The 14,971-nt window shown below is 42.3% G+C and overlaps 1 protein-coding gene across 2 annotated transcripts in view; it reads left to right on the top strand.

Annotated features, from left to right (window-relative positions):
• LOC129704540 (dual specificity tyrosine-phosphorylation-regulated kinase 2-like) overlaps positions 1-14,971 on the top strand; it is a 67,649-nt gene that overhangs the window by 16,049 nt on the left and 36,629 nt on the right. The window contains exon 1 of one of the 2 annotated variants that reach the window (XM_055647719.1): positions 862-4,239. The exons of the other annotated variant lie outside the window; for it this stretch is intronic. The gene's annotated coding sequence lies outside the window, so the exon portion shown is untranslated. Of the gene's footprint in view, positions 1-861; positions 4,240-14,971 lie in introns of those variants that run through there. 2 annotated transcript variants of the gene reach the window in all.

The raw sequence follows: 14,971 nt of genomic DNA, 5'->3' as shown, positions 1-14,971 counted from the left end.
GGGTTATTTTATAGTTTTCATAGCCCGAATGAAGGCACAATTCATCTTGCACGGAAGCTGTGCACCCTACTGAACGGAATTGGGCAGAAAGTAAACATGCTGGTACGTTTCTTAATCACCATATCATTGTGAAGGGACTGGTGATTGTGGAGACCAAGGAATTTGCAGCTGTCGAACACCTCTACATTAGCTCCATTGATGAGGACAGGATTGTTTTCACCACCCCCCTTCTCCAGGTCAGCACCAAACTCTTTTATCTTGTGGATGTTGGGCTAGGTTGTTCTGGAACCGTGACACAAAGTACCCAGTCTGTTTCCTGTTCTCATCGTTGTTGCTGCACCGTTGGACAACATTGGTATTATTAGATATAGAGATAGATATAGATATGCCATTTATTGTCACTATACATGTACAATGAGATTAAAAGCAGCTCGTACTCAGTGCATACATATAATTTAGTACAAAAAACAAGAAACAGAAAACAAAACAAAAGGGGGAGGGGGGGGATAGGTGCACAATTCTGCGGCGCTATATACATATCTATAAAGGCAAAATGATGAAGGATGAATAGGTAGTATTCTTAGGCAGATGTTTAAAGATTATATTAAATATTTTTTTTAAAATTAAAAATATTAAAAATTACAGTTACAATACACATTACAGTTCCAAATTTCAGTACGTGGATAGAATAGATGGAAGTCCGGGTGTTGGGCTGTGAAGTCAGTGCATGTGTGAATTAAGAGTAGTTATGACTTTCGGAAAACAACCATTCCTGAGTCTATTTGTCCTAGATTTGATGCACCTATAGCGCCTTCCAGAGGGCAGCAGGTCGAACAGTCCAAAAGCAGGATGGGAGCTGTCCTTGATGATATTCTTTGCCCTGCTAAGGCAGCGGGAGGTGTAAATATCCATCAGGGAGGGGAGAGGGCAACAAATGATCTTCTGTGCTGTCCTAGTTACCCTCTGAAGCCTCTCCCTGTCTGCCATGGTGCAGCTGCCGTACCATGCTGTAATGCAGTATGTCAGCAGGCTCTTGATGGACGAGCGGTAGAAGGTCAGCAGCAGATTAGAGTCCAGGTTGTGCTTCCTGAGAACCCTCAGGAAGTGCAGCCACTGCTGAGCCTTCTTGATGACCGCTGTCGTGTTGTCTGTCCAGGAGATATCAGCAGAGATAAGGACGCCGAGAAACCGGAAGGTGTTGACACTCTCCACACACTCGCCGATGATATGTAGGGGGACTAAGTCGGTGCTGTGCCTCCTGAAGTCGACAAACGATATTGGTGAACTTAAAGATCAATCTGCCCGTTGCACTTGGCCCCCATGGTCATGGGTGCAGAGGGAGTAGAACAAGAGAGTTAGCACACAACACCTAGGAGCACCAGTGTTGAGAGAGAAAATGCTATTACCAATTCTAACAGCCTGAGGGCTGCCGACCAGGAAGTCCAAATGCCAGTTACAGAAGGGGTGCCCGAGGCCCTAGTCAGAAGTTTAGAGAGAAGAGCTTAATGAGTATTATGGTTTTGAAGGCTGAGTTTAGTCAATGAATATCATTCTAACATTGGTGTTCTTATCACCAAGGTGATCCCGAGTTGAATGTAATGTCTGGGAGATAGTGTCTTTCCTCTGGGCAAATCGCAAAGGGTCTAGATTGTCTGGAAGACCGGAACAGATGTGGGCCATTACTAAACTTTCAAAGCATTTCATTATGGTCAAAGTTAGTGCCCCTGGTCAGTAGTCTTAGAAGACAGACCACTTTGGTTTAGTAGGGGACTGGAATGATGAGCATTTCCTTGATGCAGATGGGAATATGTTGAAGTAAGAGGTTGAAGATGTCACAAATACAGTGGCCAGATGATTTCAGAACCAATGGGCGTACAGGGAGTGGGGGCTGTAATGGTGCTGGCTGCTCTCCAAGAGTTTATACCCGTGAAAGCAGTTTTCACTTATGCCACTGAGAAATATGGGACAGAGCCAACGGAGGACAGGGAACATGCCTGGATAATACTTCAACGTTTACCTGTTTAACATGCCGTGAAAGGCTTTGAGCTCATCCAGTAGAGAACCTCCACCCTACCTTGGTAAGGAAGCTAAATTACTTCTCATTTGGATCTGGTGACCTGATTATGGACACCTCTTGAACCACTGCTTTACCTATTACCTCTGCTACATAAGTTCTTTTGAGATTTTGGGAATATCTATTTTGATCAGAAGACCAGAACAATGTTCCATTATTGATGAGTGTTTGACGGTTCACAGTCTGTGCTTATTGCCATTTAGAAGAATGAGGGGGTACCTCATTGAAATGTACCAAATAATGGATAGATGTGGAGAGCATGTTTCCACTAGTAGGAGGGTCTGGAACCAAAGGGCATAACCTCAGAATTAAAGGACGTACCTTTATAAAGGAGATGAGGAGAAATTTATTTAGCCAGAGGGTGGTGAATCTATGGAATCCATTGTCACAGACGGCTGTGGAGGCCCAGTCATTGGGCAATTTTAAGGCAGAGATTGACAGGTTCTTAATTAGTAAGGGTGTCAAAGGTTACGGCAGAAGAATGGGTTGAGTTTGAAAGTTAGATCAACCATGATTGAATGGTGGAGTAGATTCGATGGGCCGAATAGCCTCTAATTCTGCTCCTCTGACTTATGAACATGAATTCCACAAAAGGACTCAATGTGCCGGAGTTCGTCAGTGGGTCAGGCAGCATCTCTGGAGAATATGGATAGGTGACGTTTCGAGGCGAGAAGGGTAAAATTCTGTTAGTGTGTATGTTAAGGGTTAGCAATCCGTTATGGAAATCAAACTAATTTACCTTTAAGTGATTATTTACAATTTCTCATAGTGCAGTTTGTGAAAAATAGGGAACAATTGTTCTCATTTGTCAGCTGCAAATTGCAATCCATGGGCAATAAAGCTTGAAGTTATATGGAAGGTAATGTAATTTTGTTGGAATAAAAAACACGCTGTAATACAGTGCTTTATGGCACGAAGACACACTCTTTTCGCACTGATGCACTACGTTTGAAGAAACATTCTGAGAATATAGGGGAATAGTGGTGGCAATTATCGAGAAAACAATGTAAAGGTTAATAGAAGGCTTTGGTTTAATGGTACATTAAGCCAATGACATTTAGATAGCAATTTCCATTAACTTCAATAGGACCAAATGTGTAGGGGTGAATATGAGTGGAGACTGTAATTTCTTTGCTTAATGTTAGTGACGAAGAACTCATTTCTACTCCATAAAGTTTCATACTAAGACCACTTTGCTGTTCTGTAGCACCAATATCAATATCTCCCTTTGAATTGAGTGCAAGTTCTTCAGTGTTACAGCACAACATTATGTTGAAATACTCACTGCGTAATCACACATTTTTGCGCCTCTGGTACAAATTTTATTTCTTCAATATTGTTTGGTTCTTTTGAAACAAATGACTGGCTTGCAAGAAAATGTCGAAAGGGTTAAATTAGGCTGTGTGCTAATCCGTTTCATGATTTGATTCCCCCCTCTCTATCTGTACACTGTGGATGGCTCATTTGTAATTATGTACTGTCTATCCGCTGACTGGTTAGCACGCAATAAAGCTTTTCACTCTTCCCTGGTACACGTGACAATAAACAAAACTAAACTGTAGACAGATACAAAAAGCTAGAATATCTCAGTGCGTCAGACTGCATCTCTGGAGAAAAGGAATAGGTGACGTTTCGGGTCAAGACCCTTCTTCAGACCCCCTGACTCTCAATCTGAAGAAAGGTCTTGACCCGAAACATCACCTGTTCCTTAACTCCAGAGATGTTGTTTGACCCGCTGAGTTACTTCAGCTTTTTTTCTATCTTCGGTTTAAACCAGCATCTGCAGTTCCTTCCTAAATCAAACGCTATGTGGATCCATGCTGATGTAAATCAACTCAAGGGACACAGATTCTAACGACTACACATTAGGGAGATGTGCTGTGGGGTTTATGACATCATTAGAATATCCAAACTCCACCTTGACTGTGACAGAATGTCATAATGTTCCATTCAATCTTTGTTCACTGTATGAAGAATCAATTGTCAAATCTTACTTGCTTTGTACAGCCTGCTGCCTCCTGAGAGAAATTGTTTGAGGATTGATGAAATGAAAGGTGTATAATCACTCCAAAACATCACTGTGGGGAGTCAAAGTGGATTTGTTTGTGTCTTTTGCTGTTACATCTTAATACTCATGACGCCACTGGTCTGTTCAAAAATTTCAGGTCAGTTCTCAAATATTATGAATGAATTGCTCTGAGGATTGTTTGTACTTATGTTGATTTAGGTATTGAGCTATCATTGTGAGGATATTATAATTGAAATTGTGTATGATAGTCAAGTTGACCTCAAATTATCTTTGGAAAGTTGATCAAGAATGAGAAGAAAGGTTAAAAATCTTCTCTAAATACATTTAAAATGTAAACACTTAAGGTTTATTTACAATGAGCATGAAACAAACCATAAAAGTAATTGGCTTATTTAAGAACAGATTTATTTCTCTGTCATTGAATATGTCACAAACCTGTCTATATTGAGCCGTTAATTTCAGCAATATACTTGCACTATTTCCAACTTACTATTTTTCCCAAAGCTCTGCCTCACTAATTTCTTTCTCTCTGCCTATTATTTTAATATCATTTTTCATTCATATCAAATATATGGCTAGAAAAATAAGTACAAAATATCTTTAGCTTCCTTTTCCTTCTGCCACAAATTTAACCAGTAGTCAAAGTCTCAGTTGGAGACTAGATCGCCCTGTGGTTGAGGTAATAGAGCCGCAGCCTCACTGCACCAGAGGTTCAGGTTCAATCCTGACCTTGGGTCCTGCCTGTGTGGAATTTGCAAGGTCTTTGCAAGTGTCCACATGGGTTTCCTCCAGGTGCTCTGGTTTCTTTCCACATCCAAAGACATATGGGTGGGTGGGTCATTCGTTGTTGTAATATTGTCCCTATTGTGTAGCTGAGTGGTAGAATATGGGTGGAGTTGATGAGATTAGGGTTGGATTTGTGAAAATAGGTACTTGATGGTCGGCAAGCAGTTGGTGGGCTGCTGGGCCTGTTTTCATGCTGTGATCTAACAGGAGGATCTTCCCTCAGATATTGGTATCTACATTGAATTCTTTACCCGAGAGCAATGTGGAGGCTCACTTATTGAGTTTGTTCAGAGATTGATAGATTCCTGAGTGTTAAAGGAATCAAGACGATATGAGGATAGTGCAGAAAAATTGAGCTGTGGTTGATATATGGTAGACTTGCCCAAAGGGACAGAAGATCAACTTCCGTTCCCAATTCTTCGTTTATGATAAACTGAATATCTTTGAAGGCCTTAGTGGGGTGGCACGGTGGTGCAGCGATAGAGTTGCTGCCTTACAGTTGCAGAGACCCGGGTTCGACCCTGACACCCACACACACCCACACACATCCACCCACAAACACACACCCACACACACACACCCACACACACTCACCCACTCTCACTGGGGCCACTGCTGCCGCTGTCGCCGATCTTCACCATCTCCCAGGGGCCATCGATGGTAACCTATCAGCAGCTGCACACAAACCCTCAACTTGATACCCTACGGCAAACTGACGTGTAAATTCCCGCGCTACCACAGAACCCGCTAAATAGCCCGCCACACGGAACGAGTTAAGAGCTTGCCGCGGGCCGGATAAAATCTCGAGGCAGGCCGGCTGTGGCCCGCGGACCATACTTTGGAGACCCCTGATATTGGCAAACTACTTTCATTTCACTGTGTTCTTACAGTAAATCTTAAGCTGAACAGTTCTGGAGGCAATAAATAATTTCAGATATGTGGGTGATGTGGGGATGTATATTAAATAATACTCATCAACCACTTAATAGCATTCTAAATAGCTTCAGAACATTTATTTGTTATAGCAAACTAGTAAATGCATCAAAATGACTGGGACTAAATAGCAATTTATTGTAGTGAAATTTCAAAACATTTTCTTTAATGTTCATGATGGCTATTTCTGCTTTAGTTTTCACATTTATTGTGCTATTTTCTACAATTTTACTTCTGTAAACACATGGAATGAAATCCAGCTCAAATAGGCTATAGTAACTGCTATAGTAATAGGCTATAGTAACTATAGTAACTGTAGATAATACATCACATCATTCCCTGCCCTAACCTTTAAGGCCCTCATGAAACCTCCTTCAGTCAGATAAAGAGGAGAGTGGATTTACCATCTAATGATAGCTTAGGTAATTCAAAATAATTTGTGAGGCATAGAGTATTTCTATAGTTTTCTGGGTGAAGATTGTATGTTTGCAGATTACACTTGAAGTATCATTTTGTAAAGCCGGGCGTCAAACGCTGACAGTCTGAGGATATGACACTGAATCTGGCATTTCTACATTTCTGATGTTATAATTTTGTACCAGAAAGGTTTGCTGAGGTGGCACTTGTGTCAAACCCAACACTGCATTATGCAGTTCCACAAAGATGTTCCTGGAATTTTCATGTGAAAACATTTGGAGATGTACAATTGAAGAAATGTATAGTGATGCAATGAAGAACCAAGCCTGCGATGGAGGAAGTCTTGAGCCAAAAGTCTAATGCCCAATAAATATAAAATTCTGCAGATACTGGACATTTGGAAGAAAAACATTAAATGTTGGCAACAGCTGGTCGAGCAGTCTCTTTGAGAAAGGGAACAGTGTTACAATGTGTGGGAAGGAACTGCAGATGCTGGTTTAATCCAAAGATAGATACAAAATGCTGGAGTAACTCTGGGGGTCAGGCAGCATCTTTGGAGAAAAGGAAAAGGTGACGTTTCGGGTCAGAACCCGTTCTCAGACTGAATGATAGAGAAGGCCAGAACAAAACAGGGCCAGCACCAAATTACCTCAGGAAGGAATCTATAATGGCCCAATGTTGGTTGGGCAAGATGTGGTAACGATTGGGATAAAAGGATGCAAACAGTGAAACTAATAGAACAACTGGGGTGGGGGAGGTGAGTGGTGGGGGAGAGAGGGGAGAAAGAAATGCAGGAGTTACTTGAAATTATATAAATCCAGACACCTGTCATTTTACTGGAATTAGAAACATAGAAACATAGAAAATAGGTGCAGGAGTAGGCCATTCGGCCCTTCGAGCCTGCATCGCCATTAAATATGATCATGGCTGATCATCCAACTCAGTATCCTGTTCCTGCCTTCTCTCCATACCCCCCTGATCCCTTTAGCCACAAGGGCCACATCTAACTCCCTCTTAAATATAGCCAATGAACTGGCCTCAACTACCTTCTGCGGCAGAGAATTCCAGAGATTCACCACTCTGTGTGAAAAAAGTTTTCCTCATCTCGGTCCTAAAAGATTTCCCCCTTATTCTTAAACTATGACCCCTTGTTCTGGACTTCCCCAACATCGGGAACAATCTTCCTGCATCTAGCCTGTCCAACCCCTTAAGAATTTTATAAGTTTCTATAAGATCCCCCCACAATCTTCTAAATTCTAGCAAGTACAAACCGAGTCAATCCAGTCTTTCTTCATATGAAAGTCCTGACATCCCAGGAATTAGTCTGGTGAACCTTCTCTGTACTCCCTCTATGTCAAGAATGTCTTTCCTCAGATTAGGAGACCAAAACTTTACGCAATACTCCAGGTGTGGTCTCACCAAGACCCTGTACAACTGCAGTAGAACCTCCCTGCTCCTATACTCAAATCCTTTTGCTATGAATGCTAACATATCATTCGCCTTCTTCACTGCCTGCTGCACCTGCATGCCTACTTTTAATGACTGGTGTACCATGACACCCAGGTCTCGTTGCATCTCCCCCTTTCCTAATCGGCCACCATTCAGATAATAATCTACTTAGATTAGCGCAATCTAAGAATGCGCTAAAAGGAATCTATCTGGTAAACAAGTGGAGTGGAGTAAAAAGCAGTGGGAAAAGTCTGTAACTGGATGTGAGATGGAAATAATTAATCGGCAAAATATATGTTGGTGGAGAGCATGGGATCAGGAATTGGGAGGTCATGAACAAGATGTTAGTAAAGCCACATTTGGAGTATTATGTACACTTCCGATCGCCCTACTATAGGAAGGATGTAATTAACTTGGAAAGAGTCCAAAAAAGACTTATGAAGATGATGCCAGGTCTGGTTTAAGGAAAGGTTAGATAGGTTGATTTTTTTTCCATGGAGCATAAGAGGCATTATACCTTGCACAGGTATAAAATCATGAGGGGCATTTCATTCATAAAGTGAATAGCCACAGATTTCCCTGTGGTAAAGGAGTCTAAAACAGAGGCGTAGATTTAAAGTGAGAGGAGAAAGATTTAAAAGGGACCTGAAGGGCAATGCTTTCGCACAGATAATGTCAGAAAATTGAATTAGCCGTCAGAGGAAGTGGAAGATATGGGTACAATTACGGCATTTAAAGGGACTTGAACAGGTGCATGGTAGGAAGAACTCAGAAACAGATGGGATCAGACAGGGAACAGAAACTGTATATGATGTGGTCAGAGAGCACAATTAAATAAATGGAGTGTGGTAAATAAGGTCTGGCGCTGCAGATACAAGTTTAGGTAATAGCTTATGAAACATATCTTTGTGGCAAGACATGTTGGGAAGGCTCTTTTAAAAAATGCATTAACACAGATAGTTGAGTGTTGATTTGAAAATGCCATGAATAGCTTTGATGAGAGTAAATAAGCATTAACCTCCCAGCAGCAAACGTTCTGTAATGACCATATAAATTTAAGCTGATCTGAAAAAACAATTCTTTCTGTGCAACGAACGTTGATCTTGAGTGCTTTTCCTGAGTGCTTTGCCTGAAGGAGAGTGAAATACTTTAAACAGAGAATTTGGGAAATTGCCAGGGACTTTGGGAAAACATAAAGAAATTGGGTTATCATGAGGAACGCATGAGGAAAGCATGAGCAAGGACTAGCAGAGCCATAGGCTGAATGGCTTTGGGCAGTGCTTTGATTTCACAGTTTTCGGTTGAAAGACGAGAAGATGATTGTTGAATTAAATGGTTGGCACAATGACCAGAGTTCTCCACTATGATCCTGTTATGAAACTGGTTATCTTCTTCCCTGTCGGTCAGGTAGATGGACCTGGTGTCTTGTACCACTTGCAACCTGCTGATTCACATTGCTGTTTTTCCAGGCCTGTTGTGGAAGATGCCAGCAGGCCCTGGAAACAAAACTAATTGTCCTGAGATTCTTCACTGCCACCTGGGACACACTCACCCTGTGCCCATGGAAGCAGAAGATATCATAGTGGTCAACGTTTCTTCTGAACTAGACCCCAATACATCTGCTGAAGGCATTGCTTTTAGAATAAGGCCTTCAATCTTTATGTCCCCTACCTGTCAAAGTATCTTCCTGTCTCTTACATAACATCTCTTGTTCTTGGCTGTGGGAAACACACTATGATTGTCATCCATGTCTGGGAGTCCCAATGCCATTTGAATTGAAGACTAAGAAAGAGTCATAACATGCTTGTGCCACTGGAGAAAATGGTCAGTTAATACAAATTCCCAACAATACACTTGGTCCCATTTCTTGCATTTTCCCCAAAGTGAAGAACATTTTTCTAATGTATGATTTTAAGCATGTGGGAATTGATATAAGAGCAGTGGGCTGCATCTCAAAGTTAGTTGCAAATAATTTTTTTTGGAGCTCTTTAGTGTGTCCACTAGGCGCACATTCGCTCTTTTTAAATAGTAGTGCCATATTTTGTCTCCTTTTTATGCTGTACACATTGAGACATGATTTGTACTTTATTCTTCAATATGTTTTTTTTTCCATTTGTTCTCCAATATATTTTGTTTATCAAAATCAAAGTGCAGCCAATACAGAATCCCATATAAATGACAGTAAATTACAGCAAATAAAACTGCCTTGTAAAATTACAAACTCTTCCATATCTTTTTGCTTTGCCATGTAATTCACTCCCACCACAATGTCCTTTACATCCCAGTCCAACAAGTAACATCAATTTTAATTCAACATTCTGCATAATCAAGTTTTCCTGCTGCCATTCTCAATTACTCAAAACCTCTTTAATTTCCTGTGCATCTTTATATGTTTTTACACATAAGACAAAAGTTGTAATTATTTTTACATTTTGCTCAAAGGATTGTAAGTCTTTGGAATTATTTTGTTCAAGAGAACTATAGAAAGTGCAGTCATTCAGTATATTCAAGGCCACAAGGGAATCATGGCTTCTGTGATGGGATGTTAAAAATGAATGACTAAAATTGTGGATGCAGAAGATGTCAAAATTGAAGCGGTGCAAAGATCTTGGCAAACTTTGGAAGAATCTTGCATGAAAAAGAATGGTGAAGTGATTTGAATGCAAGGAATCGAGTAATGTGCAACAGAGGCCTGTTACAAGGGAACAGGTTCAAGGATAGACAAAAGTGCTGGAGAAACTCAGCGGGTGCGGCAGCATCTAGGGAGTGAAGGAAATAGGCAACGTTTCGGGCCAAAACCCTTCTTCAGACTGGGGGGGAGAAGAAAGGAAAAAGGAAGAGGAGGAACCCAAGAGCTGAGGGAGAGTTGAGAAGGGGAGAGACAGCAAGGGCTACCGGAAATTGGAGAAGTCAATGTTCATGCCGCTAGGGTGCAAACTGCCCAAACGGAATATGAGGTGCTGCTCCTCCAATTTCCGGTGGTGCTCACTCTGGCCATGGAGGAGGCCCAGGACAGAAAGGTCGGATTTGGAATGGGAGGGGGAGTTGGTGCTGAGCCACAGGGAGATCAGGTTGGTTAATGCGGACTGAGCGGAGGTTTTCGGCGAACCGATCGCCAAGCCTACGCTTGGCCTCACCGATGTAGATCAGCTCACATCTAGAGCAGCGGATGCAATAGATGAGATTGGAGGAGGTGCAGGTGAACCTCTGTCGCACCTGGAACGACTGCTTGGGTCCTTGAATGGAGTCGAGGGGGGAGGTAAAGTGACAAGTGTAGCATATCTTGTGGTTGCAAGGGAAAGTGCCCAGGGAGGGGGTGGTGCAGGAGGGAAGGGAAGAATTGACCAGAGAGTTACGGAGGGAGTGGTCTTTGCAGAAAGCAGACGGGGGGAGATGGGAAGATGTGGCGAGTGGTGGGGTCATGTTGGTGGTGACAAAAATGACGGAGGACTATTTGTTGTATGTGACGGCTAGTGGGGTGAAAGGTGAGGACTAGAGGGACTCTACCCTTGTTACGAGTGGGGGGGATGGGGAGAGAGAGCAGTGTTACGGGGTATTGAAGAGACCCTGGTGAGAGCCTCATCTATAGTGGGGGAGGGGAACCCCCGTTCCCTGAAGAATGAGGACATTTCCGATGCCCTGGTGTAGAACACCTCATCCTGGGAGCAGATGCGGAGTAGGTTCAAGGATGACAATTAAATTGACTATTGACTATTGACTATTGGATCTGACTAGTAGAACAGAAGAAAGCTCACTCGTTTGTTTGGTTACCAATGTGGCCGGTAGGCTATGTTTAAAACCCGTACAGATTTATTGGCATGAGAGAGAACAAAAACAATACTTGTCTCGGTATGCGTGGGGCCCGTTTTACAGCAGCACACCTCCCCCTCCTGTCTCCGCCTCCGTCCATGGTGCTGATTGTGACCCAGCCCGTCGGTGAACCCCCTCATAACTAATGGCCTACCGGCGCGTGCCTTTATACTGGCAGAAATCAGCCATTATGTCCTGGCCAAAAGCGCTGCCTCCAAATTCAATGCCACCAATGGCAGGGCCTGCAACCAAGCGTGCCCCCTGCCCCCCCCCCCCCCCCCCTTTGGAAACAAAGCACTAACGGCCGTAGACTTGGTGCATAAAGCAATGCACACAGCGCTGCCGGCTTCAGACTTGGCGCGTGTATCTTTAAACAAAGCGCTGTTGGCTACAGCGCTATGGGCCTTAAATCTAGCGCTAATGGCCACAGCGCTATGGGCTTTAAATATAGCACTGTAGGCCATAGCGCTGGGCTTTAAATATAGTGCTACTGCCCACAGCCCTATGGGGTTTTAAACATAGCGCTACCGGCCACATGGGCATGGACTGTTCAGGCAAAATTCTCTTATTACAAGGCCTCAATGCATTTTAGGATGATGGAAGGTACCGTAACTTAAATTCTGATGAGCTTAAGGGTCTTTGACTTGGGGAATGCAAGATAGGAGGCCTGGCATAATAGCATTGTAATAATCAAATAGTGAGTGTTTCTACAAAAGCTGAGATGAGACAGATGATGATAGAAAAAAATAGGTCATGAGTTGGAGGCTGGAGTGGCCAAGGAAATGGAAGCTTGCATCTAGTAAAAAGAAGCCACTGAGTTTTGTGAACTGTTTGATTCACCCTCTGACAGTGCATTGGATGAATGGTAGAGACAACGGCCTCGGGAATGGGGTTTCCTTCTCACTGCTCTGAGGGAAATATTGATGCTGAGGAATAGAAAATGGGATTTCATTAGAAGGGAGCTAGAATGCACTAGTTCCCACATCTCTCAGTTCCCAGCATTAAAGTCAAACCCTGAACTTCCAGCGGTAATTTCATTAGTGCATTTTTTCTGGGGTAAAACACCCCTAGACTAAAAATTGTCATTGATGAGTTCTTTAACATCACTGTTCTGAAAAGCACCAATTCTTATTTACTCATTGAATGTTCAATTTCTACTCAAATTTTTAATTGGGCTTAAGATGAGAGGGGAGAGATTTAAGAGTAACCGCATGTGCAACACATATTCAGAGAGTCATCCATATGTGGAATTAGATGCTATAGAAAGTTTTTGAAACGGATACGATTCTGACTTTTAAAAGATATTTGGATGGATATATTGATAGGAAGGGTTTAGAAGGCTATGGGTCAAATGGATCAAGTCCAGTATGCTAACATAGTCATCATAGACAAGGAGGACCAAAGGGCCTGTTTCTGTGTTGTATAGCTCTATAACTCCAAACAGTCGCAACACAGAAACAAAAAGAGGCAAGTGAGAGTAAAACTTTATTTTCCATCTTCCCATGGTGTACAATATGAACATGGCAGAATATAGACCAAGAAGAACCTAAGCCTCCATCTGAAAATCAGCCCGGACCCAAGGAATTCTTGTCTTTCTGGGCTATCAAAGTCATACTTTCATCCAAATCTTGCTATGTCCCAGACTGCAGTTCATTCTTAAACAACTTGAGGCATGGGCCTATTTCTATCACTAATGCCATCTGCAAAACCAAGTGCTGATGTAGGGTATACATTGTGATCGGGTTCAATCCCTTGGTAAACAGTGAGTACTGTCTCTTTTTGACTCACCATTATTAACACCACTCAAGAGCAGCTAATATTCTATGAAACCCCAGTAATTCACAGCTAGTGAAAATCAATTATCATTTAGATATTTGGGCTTAAATTACACAGTAATACTTACACACATATCAGGCTCAATTTGTTAATGAACAGCTTGGAATGGGAAATCAGTGATGATCTGAGAAATGTTATCATGCAGAAATAAATGATGACTTGAAGTGGCTGCACTGGGTAATAAACAAGAACAAAGTCACAGATGACATAAATTACGAAAAAATAAAACTTTACTCTGTGGATTGTATGTTTTGTCAATTCCATGATGGTTAATGATGTGCGGAGGTGGATTTAATTTTGAATGCTGTATGAGAAAGTACCCATTTACAGCCAAGGACATGATGCACTCCACAAAGCAGGTGCCACCAGCCACAGATCAGCCAATAAACCATCCAGAGTAATTGCATGGTCAAGGTAACAGCAGAGCTCTGACACTTTCGATTTAGCGTACAGGTCACAGAGAAGATGTGATTCGCTTTACAATTTCCCAGCAAATTCTCACCATGAACTGTGCAACTTGGATACAACTGCATTTGGAATGGATGTTGCTTTACTTTTCCCCATCACAATGTAACTTCGAAAAGCGGTTGACTGATAGATGAAGATCAAGACCAGGATGGCACAGTGGCACAGCGATAGAGTTACAGCCTTACAGCGCCAGATCTACAAGACCCAGGATCGATCCTGATTAAGGCTGCTGTCCGTACGGAGATTGCACGTTCTTCCTGCGACTTCTGATTTTTCTCCGGGTGCTTTGGTTTCTTCCCAAACTCCAAAGACATGTGCGTGTGTAGGTTAATTGGCTTCTGTAAATTGTGTAGGTTAATTGGCTTCTGTAAATTGTAAATTGTCCCTGCTCTGTAGGATAGAACTAGTATATGGGTAATCGTTGGTTAGTACGGACTTGGTGGGCCAAAGGGCCTGTTTCCTCGCTGTATCTCTAAACTAAATTAAACTTAGAAGTTCACCGTTCTGACTTAATTATAAAGTGGGCATTTAAGTAGGCACCTTAAAGGACTGAGAGGTTCCTTTTGACTCACTATTATTAATACCACTCAAGAGCAGATACTATACCATGAAAGCCCAGTAATTCGCATCCAGGGAAATCAGTTTCGCAGAGCACTGTTTACTTACCATGACACAGGAGACCATAGGCCCATGTCAGCTCTTAGAAGAGCAATCCCATCAATGTAGTTCAATGACCTATACACCCATCAACCCTTTTTCTGGTTTTGCCACCTATCTACCCTGTGGATAATTACAGTGATTAATTACATCTATAGTTGGGTAAAATGTACTCTGTGCTGAATTTAATCAGGGGTAACAACGTCTTTTTAAAGAAACATCCATTCCAAAATATAGCACGGGTGGCCCAGAGGGAGATCTTGTTACTGCTGGCTCCCTTCCTCACCCTTCTTACTCTCTCTCCTCCTCCCTCACATTTTCACCTTTCCTTTGCCTCCCTCCCAGGAAGTGACAGGGACTGCTCTTACGTTGAGGTATGTGTATGTTTCTTTTGGACCAGGCAAGCAGCTAACATCTAGCTAACATCTTTCACCTGTTCCCTTCCCTATATCACCCATCCCACTGATCTGCTCCCAACCACCAATTTTCCCAATTGTACTCCTGACAAAAAT

Source organism: Leucoraja erinacea, chromosome 16, assembly GCF_028641065.1.
Source record: "Leucoraja erinacea ecotype New England chromosome 16, Leri_hhj_1, whole genome shotgun sequence".
Lineage (NCBI taxonomy): Eukaryota > Metazoa > Chordata > Chondrichthyes > Rajiformes > Rajidae > Leucoraja > Leucoraja erinaceus.
The sequence above is the reverse complement of the archived record's forward strand: the minus strand, read 5'-3'. Positions and strand labels throughout refer to the sequence as shown.